This window comes from Nycticebus coucang, chromosome 12, assembly GCF_027406575.1.
Source record: "Nycticebus coucang isolate mNycCou1 chromosome 12, mNycCou1.pri, whole genome shotgun sequence".
Lineage (NCBI taxonomy): Eukaryota > Metazoa > Chordata > Mammalia > Primates > Lorisidae > Nycticebus > Nycticebus coucang.
In genome coordinates, this window is record NC_069791.1 from 88,456,547 (window position 1) to 88,466,784 (window position 10,238).

Sequence of the window (10,238 nt, forward strand, 5' to 3'; positions counted from 1 at the left end):
ACATTTATTTCTTAGTTTGACAAATTGGGAAAACCAGGCAGAGGGTATATGGGAACTCTCCAAAGTATTTTTACAATTTGTCTGTACATCTAAAATGACTTCAAAGCAAAAGTGTTTTTTAAACAAAAATTTAAAAAATAAGCAAGTACCTGACCAGCTACTGCAGTCCTAGTTACTAAGGAGGCAAAAGGATCATTTGAGCCCAGGAGTTTAAGTCCAGCCTAGACAATAGAGAAAGACTCTATCTCTAAAAAAAAAAAAAAAACAAAACATTCTGGGAGAAACATCTTTGTTATAATGTGATTTTTGGTAATATAGGTACTAGTTCCTCTTTAAAGTTTTGGTAGAATTCTGAAGTGAAGCCATCTGGTCCCGGGCTTTTCTTTTTAGGGAGATTTCATATGGTTGATCCTATTTCAGAACTTGATATTGGCCTGTTCAACATTTCCACTTGATTCTGGCTAAGTCTTGGAAGGTGACGTGCTTCCAAGTATTGGTCAATTTCCTTCAGGTTTTCATATTTCTGAGAATAAAGTTTCTTGTAATATTCATTAAGGATTTTTTGAATTTCTGAGGAGTCTCATTGCAGCCCAATTCACAATTGCTAAGTTATGGAAAAAGCCCAGGTGCCCATCGATCCACAAATGGATCAATAAATTGTGGTATATGTACACCATGGAATATTACGCAGCCTTAAAGAAAGATGGAGACTTTACCTCTTTCATGTTTACATGGATGGAGCTGGAACATATTCTTCTTAGTAAAGTATCTCAAGAATGGAAGAAAAGGTATCCAATGTACTCAGCCCTACTATGAAACTAATTTATGGCTTTCATAGGAAAGCTATAACCCAGTTATAACCTAAGAATAGGGGGAAAGGGGAGAAGGAGGGGAGGGAGGGGGGAGTTTGGGCAGAGGGAGGGTGATTGGTGGGATTACACCTGCAGTGCATCTTACAAGGGTACATGTGAAACTTAGTGAATGCAGAATATGATTGTCTTAACACAATAACTAAGAAAATGCCAGGAAAGCTATGTTAACCAGTGTGATGAAAATGTGTTGAACTGTTTATAAAACCAGTGCATGGTGCCCCATGATCACATTAACAGCTATGATCTAATACTAATAAAAAAAATAGTGCTTAAAAAAAACCCCAAAAAACAAAAAACCCCCAGGTTTCCTAAAAAAGAGGCTGGGCACTGTGATTCACACCTGTAATCCTAGACCTTTGGGAAGCTGAGGTAAGAGGTTTTCTTGAGGCCAGGAGTTCTACACCAGCCTGAGCAAGAGTGAGACCCCATCTCTATAAAAAAACAAACAAAAAAACAGCTGAGTGTTGTGGCGGGCATCTACAGTCCCAGCTACATGGGAGGCTGAAGCAAGAGGATCATTTGAGTCCAGGACTTTGAGGCTGTGGTAAGCTATGATCACACCACTGCATTGTACTCAGGACAACAGATTGAGATTTTGTCTCAAAAAAAAGTTTATTGACATAGAAGTATCACTTTTAAAATTACAACATGGTAGGGTATAAGAGATGTGATGAAAAAACAAAAACATTGGTTGGTGATGGGGGGAAAGACAGGATCTGGACAGAGAAGGATTTCAGGACAAGAATTTTCACAGTTGGAGAAGAAGCAGGTGAGTGGGAGAGGCTGAAGATAGCAAGAAGAGAACTTTTAGGAGAACAAGGGGCCTGAGGAACGGGCAGGGGATAGGCTGGGGTGGGTGAGGTGTTCCTTTCTCCCTTCTATTTTGGAGGGAAAGAGCAAAGACAAGTGGGGATATAACTAATGTTCATGGGCAGAAGAGTTTGTTCCTGCAACCCACCTGAGTCTTCTCTGAAGGGTAGAGGCCACTTCACTCACTAAGAGTTGGAGTGGGAGGTGAGAAATGGTGGGGCTTACAGTGGACAGAGAAGGCCTGGAATGCAAAATGAGATATGCAAACCCAATGACACAAGACAGCAATATTTCCCAATTATCCTAGGAGGCCGATCACTTGAAATTTGTTTAAATTAAGGAGCCTCTTAGCCTCAAACCCATATCTATTGAATCAGGAATTCCATGAGTGAGGTCTGATATCTTTGTATTTCACATGAACTCAGGTAGCTTTTACCTTTAGGAATGTCTGAGGAACAGTGAGGTGAAGGAATGCTCACCCCTGGTGGCTCACAGTGTGTTCTGAGCACCCGTAGCTTCAGCCTCACCTGGAGCTGATTAGACCTACACACCTCATTCCAGACTGAATAAATCAGGATGTATATTTTCAATCTGACCCTAGAAGTGATCCATTATGGTCTTCAAAATCTGAGAAACATTATACTTAGTAACTGCTGTTACCATCAATGTGTAACTGGGCCAAGCCCCATAGCTCATGCTTATAATCTTAACACTCTGGGAGGCCAAGTTGGGTGGATAGCCTCAACTCAGGAGTTCCAGACCAGTCTGGGCAAGAGCAAGACCCCAGTCTCTACTGGAAAAAAAAAAAAAAAAAAGTCGGGTGTTGTGGTGGGCCCCTGTAGTCTCAGCTACTTGGGAGGCTGAGGCAAGAGTATCTCTTGAGCCCAAGAGTTTGAGGTTGCTGTGAACTATGATGCCATAGCTCTCTAGCCTGGAACAACAGAGTGAGATTCTGTCTCCAAAAAAAGAAAGAAAACATAAATGTGAAACTGGTAAATTGGCCTAATCACATTATTGTCTTCAGAGTGACTGGTGAGGAAAGGAGAAAATCCCATTTGGATTAACCAAGGGTTGAGAGGGTAGTTGAAATGTTTGAACATGAGGTCTAGGATGGAAAGAAGGTAAGGAGGAAAGCTGACTTTCAGGGAAGACTGAGAGGCTCTGGAGAGCCCATATGGGTCAAGAAGCAAAGTGGAGGGAGTAGCAGGGTAGGAAAGGTGGAGGGATAAAAGATAATTTCACGTCAAAGGTGCAACCTTGGGAGCGGGTGGCTGCAGAGGAATGAAGAGAAAATGATTGGGGTTGAGGAACTCAAAGAATTGTGAGGTTTATTAATGAGTGGGTCATTCTAAGTTCAAGTACAAATTTTTTTTTTTTTTTTGTAGAGACAGGGTCTCACTTTATGGCTCTTGGTAGAGTGCCGTGGCCTCACACAGCTCACAGCAACCTCCAACTCCTGGGCTCAAGTGATTCTCTTGCCTCAGCCTCCCAAGTAGCTGGGACTACAGGTGCCCGCCACAACGCCCGGCTATTGTTTGGTTGCAGTTAGGCTGGGGCCGGGTTTGAACCCGCCACCCTCGGTATATGGGGCCGGCACCCTACCGACTGAGCCACAGGCTCCGCCCAAGTACAAATTTCTTAAAACGAGCACCTACTCTTTTTCCCGCAGCTACTATTCCCTGCTGGAATCCACGTGACTTGGATGGGCCTTAAATGGATCAATGATGGGCACCTGACTTGGAGGTGGCAAATTAGAGCTCCACCCTCTGAATGCTGTGATTGGCTCAGAGCTGAGCATGTGACCTGAACAGGACCAATCAGAATGAAGATACCTGCATGCCGGAGGAAGGAGGATTTTGTTTTCTTGACATAAATAAGCTAGAAAAGCAACATAGACTAGGTAGGGGTGGGTGGATGTCAAAGGCTGTCTTCCCGTCTTGTGGAAAGATGATTAGGGACTAGGCAGGGGTGGATAAAGCCCTGATGACTGATTGCACGATGACTGGCTGAACACTGGGTCCGTACATGTTTCGTGTAAGTGAGTCACAGTGTCTTCTCTCCCGTCTTCACCAAAGCCAGTATGAGCTGGGGTGGCTGCCACAACTGAAAAAGCACCAGTACAAGGACAGAACAGGGCCGCAGGGGCCAAAGTCTTCCGGGGATGTGAACAGGACCCTGATGACAGTGGCTGATGTAGGCAAGGGTCAAAGAGGGTGGTGGTGCGTCGGTGCCAGGGCTTCAAATGAGGAAGAGAAACTGCAACGGAAGTGGCAGAGAGAGTCCAGAGAAGGTCAGAGTCACCTTAAAAGACACTTGTGGGCAAGGGAGCAGCCTGCAGCCCCTACCCAAAGCCTGATCTGGAGGCAGGATAGTCAGGACACCTGGGCCTGGCCCTGATCTGCGTTGAACCCTCCTCCAGCCAAAGGCTGACGCTCAACTAAGGCCCCAGGCCAAGCTAGATCCTGTCCTTTTACTCTTCCCTCCTTTCACACTCAGTGTGAAGCCTTTGGCTCTAAGCCACCATAGTCTCTCCTTATTTCATGAGCTGCATCCATCATTCATGCTAGCCAAGAACATTATTCTAAGATTTCAAGGTATGGCCCAGAAAGCCACATCCAATTTTCCACCTGGAGAACCAACTAGTGACCTTCTAAATCTTCCTTTTTCCCAACTTCTCTGCCCCAGGGGAGGACGTGATGAGGACAGCCCCTTGGTTCCCAAGGTGTCCTATAAATCCACTGGTCTCCACAAACTTTCTATCAAGGATAGTTTGCTTGCCCCTTTCCCCAGATCTGCATGATCATGGAGGATCCCTAGACGGCCAGCTTGGCAGTTTCTCAGGGGCCCTGCTTTAAGCCAGGAAGTTTAAATTGGTCACAGTAGCTCCTAGACAACTCTCTTGAGGATCTTCAGGGTTTTTAAAGCCTGAGCTGTCTGTATTATTTAATTTATTTAAAAGTCAAGATATATTCATGACCAATCTAGGCAGCATAGTGAGACCCCATCTCTACAAAAAATAAAATAAATTAGTCAGCATGGTAGCACAAGCCTATAAGTCCTAGCTTCTTAGCAAACTGAGGCTGGGGCAGTCGCTTGAGCCCAAGAGTTCAAGGTTGCAGTGCACTATAATTGTGCCATGGCACTATAGCCTGGGTGACAGAGTGAGACCCTGTCTCCAAAAAAAATTAATAAATAAATAAAATTCAAGACATAGCAGCTTTTTTAAATCAGGAAGTCCAAAAGAACATTTCCTTGTGGTTCTAACAGTTCTTTGTATCCAGAATCTGCCTTTAGGGCACCCAGCCTAGCCCATTCAGCCACCTGTAGATGGCCTTACTAATGTCTGAGGAATGGTCAATATCCAGTGTTACAAAAACAACAACAAAAGCCCAACATTGGAAAACTCTACTGAGGATCTTTCACAAGTTGTGCCCGCAGCCAGCAACTTCTTAACTACCTTATCTCGTTTTGTCCTCAAAATAATGTTAGGTAGTAGAAACTGTTATTACTTTCCTCTTTAAAAGGTGAGAAACTGAGACACAGATTGGTTAAATAACGAGCCCAGAGTCACACAGCTAATAACTGTTTGGACTTGGATTTGAACCAGGTAGTCTGACTACAAAGCCTAAAATAAGTGTCAGATCAGTGGGTGGTAGGGTGGATGGGTGGATGAACAAGTTGATGACAGATGGATAAGTGGCTAGAGGCAGAGATGTGCTCTCAGGTTGGCAAGGATCTGGGGACTGGCTGCAAAGAGCGAGCCTCACTATCTCATCAAAGTTCTTTTTGCTTTTCTTCTGTCTCATGTTCATACTTGAATCACTTTGATGTGGCTGAGTTGGGAAATCCTCTGAGCTGGATTGAGTTCTCTCTTGTAGGAAAAGATAATCCAGATGATAAATCATGAAAGATTGTCGTGTTGGACTAATGGCTGGTCTTTATTTTCTACTTGGTGTTTTTCTAAAAGTTTCTAATTTTCTACAATGTGAAGTGGCTATTATTTGTGCTAAACTCTGGTGACTGCTGTGCAATCATTCCTTACCCTACTCTTTCAATGTGACTTTTGAGGGGAGGGTTGCTCCCTTGATTCAGAACAAACACACAGTCCAGGCCTAGACAATCATAGGATCCATGGCCCAGGTACATCCCACGCAAACCCATCTGATAATTTTGTTTTTTGGAATAGTTACAAGAGAGGAAATCTATTTCTCATGGGGGGTTCTGAGAGACAGAACATGTGCCTAGCGAGTGTAGCATTCATCTTGATACCGTAGGGCAAGTGTATTTGAGAATGGAGCTAACACAAAGGAAAACATAGCTGAGAGAGAGAACTGAGAGTTCTGATCTTATCTTTTCGGTTCTTGGATCCAGCTATGCCTGAAGCCAGAGATCCATGCACTTTTTGGTTATGTAGACATAAATGGATTTTTTTTCAATCTAATGTGATTTAGGTTTTTGTCACTTGCAGACAAAATTCCTAATGAAATATTTATCACTTTTGTATAAATACAAACAATAATGTATTTTTAATAATGTTACTTAAAAAGAACAAAAGACAACTGTCCCATTCCCAGGTATACGCAATCAGTTAACAAACAGAGCTGCTGGACAACAGGATTTGTCAAACAAACACTTGTCAGTCTGGCCAGAGATATATAAGCAGCTGAGGCTGGGAAGATTCCTCCAGGAATGTTTGTGGAGGAGGGTGAAGGAGCTGTTTTAACAATCAGTTCTGTTTCCACTCCTCCTCCTGCTCCTTCCAGCTTCCAGCTGGGCACAATGAGGCTCCTTTAGTCTGCAGCCTGCAATTAGAGCACGTGTTCCAGGAATCATACTAATCTAGGCTGCTTCTCTACCCTGGGCTGGTCCTGCCTCAGGAAAAAAGGAGCTAGAATAGTACTTCAGTTTGCTGTGAGGTGGCAGAGGGTGAAAGCTGGGCCTGGAGGCAACATACCCTGGGGGACTCACCCTGGGGGATGCCTGGTTCTTGAGCTGCCTCAGTAGAGGAGGAGGGGACAGAGCCAGAGAGAGATTTGCACGTTGGGGGCATTTGTTTGAATGCCAGGTTGCTTTGGGGATGATATGAACATCCATCCAACTCCTATGTTGCTAACCACTCATCCTTTTCATTCTTTTCTGAGATTTTTTAAATTGTGAAAATCATGCACTATGTACTTACAGAAGAATGCATAAAAGACATATATGTGGTTTTAAGAAATAGAAAAGCAAACAGGCCCAATGTGCCTCTGGTCACCTCTGCTCTCCCACTGGTCCCACTCTCAGCCCAGAAATTTCCATTCTCCTGAATTCTTTTTTTTTTTTTTTGAGATAGAGTTTCACTATGTTGCCCTTGGTAGAGTGCCATGGCCTCACAGCTCACAGCAACCTCAAATTCTTGGGCTTAAGTGATTCTCTTGCCTCAGCCTCCCAGGTAGCTGGGACTACAAGTGCCCACCACAATGCCTGGCTATTTTTTTGTTGCAGTTGTCTTTGTTGTTTAGCAGGCCCTGGCTATGTTCGAACCCGCCTGCCTCGGGGTATGTGACTGGCATCCTAACCACTGATCTACCGGTGCTGAGCCCATTTTCTTGAATTCTAAGATTAGTGCCTCTTGCTGATTTTTTTTTTTTTTTATGGTTCAGATTTATTTATTCATTTTTTGGCCGGGGCTGGGTTTGAACCCGCCACCTCCGGCATATGGGACCAGCGCCCTACTCCTTGAGCCACAGGCACCACCCTCCTCTTGCTGATTTTTAACAGTTCCATTTATTATTTTTCTTTAGTCTATTTATTTATTGAGACAGAGTCTCATTTTGTCACCCTCGTTAGAGTGCTCTGGCATCATAGCTTGCAGCAACCTCAAACTCTTGGGCTCAAGTGATTCTCTTGTCTCAGCCTTCCGAGTAGCTGAGACTACAGGCACCCGCCACAACGCTGGCTATTTTTTAGAGACGGGGTCTTGCACTTGCTCAGGCAATCCACCTACCTTGCCCTCCCAGAGCACTAGGATTACAGGCATGAGCCACTGTGCCTAGTCCCCACTCCTTTATTTAAATAAATTTATTTTTTTGAATTTTTTGATTGGGGTAAAAGTCACAGTTTACCATTTTCAAGTATACAGGTAAATGACATTCAGTACATTCACAGAATGGTACTGTGCAACCACTACTTCTATATAGTTTCAAAACATTTTCATTAACCCCAAAAGAGACTGTGTACCCATTACATAATAAGTATACCGGCCCCTATTAGTCTGCTTTGTCTCTATGAATTTAGCATTTGGAGTATTCATGTAAGTGGAATGGTACAATGTAATATCTTTTGTGTTTGCTAGTTTCCTCCCTATAGCATGATGTTTTTGAGGTTTGGCCATCGGAGAGGTTGGAGTCTATTTAATGTCTCCCCTTGGGAGCCAGAGATGTGCTGAGTGTGAGGTGCCTCTGACTCACCAGGGAGATGGTCTGTGGGTGGAAGGACCCTTGGGTCTGGGACTCAGTGGCTCAGGAGGGGAAGTCTGAAGAGAGGATGGTAGCTCAATTTGAGAAGATCAGGGGCACATTAAGAACAAGCATTTCTATGACCTGCAAATGGAGTCATTGTCCCTTGGAGTCGTAACTCCCGACTGCTAACAGAAGAGTCTCAGAATGAAGTTGTTCTACCCTGCCCTCACCTTTGTCCTGGAAAAGAAGGCTATTCAGCTGAGCAGGCTGGATCTGAAGCCAGAGAGGACTGGAGAAAACTTCCTTAGAGGCACACGAACAGTCTCTGAGAAGTTTCCACTGGAAAGGCAGTTTGCACAGTGGTCAAGTCCACAGGCTCTGGCCACTGGCTTGGGTCCACCAGTTCCTAGTAGCATGGCCATAAGGCAAACTCTCTATGCCTCGGGTGCCTTATTTGCAACAGAGCCTGAGCTGTGAGCCTTACAGGGGCTGATGCAAGTGAAGGTGCTCAGCAGAATCCCTGCCAAATACCATAATGAGTGCTTGATAAATGTTAGCCATTACTGGTTTTGTTTTATTAGCTCCACATAGTTTTCCTATATGACAATATTGTACTCAGTCCTGTCCCAATCTGGGGACAAAGAGATAAGACATAATTCCGGCCTTCACAGAGCTCACAGTCTAATGAGAAGGACAGACACATGGATACAAAAATGATATTGGGGGAGGAAATTCTATAATGGTAGAAGTTCCAACTCCTTGAGTCAGGGAAAGTTTCACAGAGGTGGTGACATGTGCACCTGGCCTAGGAAGGTGAGTGGAGAGAGAGAGAGGCCGTGCGGAGGTTGGAGGAGCCAGGCGGGAGTGGAGATGGCCAGACTTCAGGGTGTGCTGCTTGCTGGGGACAATCGAGCCGCTGTTGGCTCCAGACACTTGTGGCCTCACCTCTGACAAGCCTCACTAGAAGTGTTCTTGCCTGCGACATCATGCCAGGACTGCTCAATTCCATGAATCTGAGGACACAGCTCTCCTCACCCTGCTCTACCGTGGGGGAGGAGGAGGAAGAGGCTACTCTCTGGGCAGTGCCCATGTAGGCATCGATGGCAAGTTCCCTGTCAGCACCGGCTACAGCCACCCAAGCCCAGCATGGACAGAAGCCAGGCCCGTGTCCTCTGTCACCTAATGCTTGCCTGCATCAGCTCTGGCTTCTGAGCCACTCCCCAGGGGAGCTCCATCCAGCCTGGGTCACCATGACCTCCTTCTTGCCAGCTGTGGTGCTTCCTGGCAGTGCCTTGGCCCAGGAGGGCTAGCGAAGACAGCATAGAGGGCAGAGATGGCTATTCCAGTCACAGGCCTGGAGTCAGGTTGGACCAGGCAGTGTCCCTAAATTCCTTCTCTTTCACCAAGACTTTCGCATCTACTAGCAGCCATCCCCATGCAGGGCTTAGCCTGAAATGACATCAACCTCACTTTTAAAAAGTACAGACCCGAATTAGAAGCAAAATGATGAAGTGAGAAAATGTACAGGTTCTGGAGTCAGACTGCCTGGGTTCAAATCCAAGCTCTGCAGCTTCCTAGCTGTGTCACCTTGGGCGGGTAAAATCTTTCTGTGCTTCAGTTTTTTCATCTACAAAATGAGGTGATCTTACCGATTTCATTTACTAATCCAGGAGTCAGCCAATCTTTTCTGTAAAAGGCCAGGGTGGAAATATTTTGGGGTGTTCTGTGTTTAATGACTGTGGGTCTGTGTTTAATGACTCAGCTTTGCTGTCGTGGTGCACAGGCAGCCATACACAATATGTAAATGAATGGGTGTGGCTGTGTTAGATAATACTTTATTTAGACACTGAAATTTGAATTTTATATCATTTTTATAAATTACAAAATATTCTTCTTTTGCTATTTAAAAGTGAAAATAGGCTGGGTACAGTGGCTCACACCTGTAATCCTAGGAGGCCAAAGCAGAAGGATCAGTGAGGTCAGGTATTTTAGACCAGCCAGAGCAAAGTGAGGCTCCTGTCTTACTAAAAACAGAAAAATTCGCTGTTCTTGGGGGATTGCTTGTAGTCCCAGCTACTAGGAAGGCTGAGGCAAGAGGATTGCGTGAGCCCAGGAG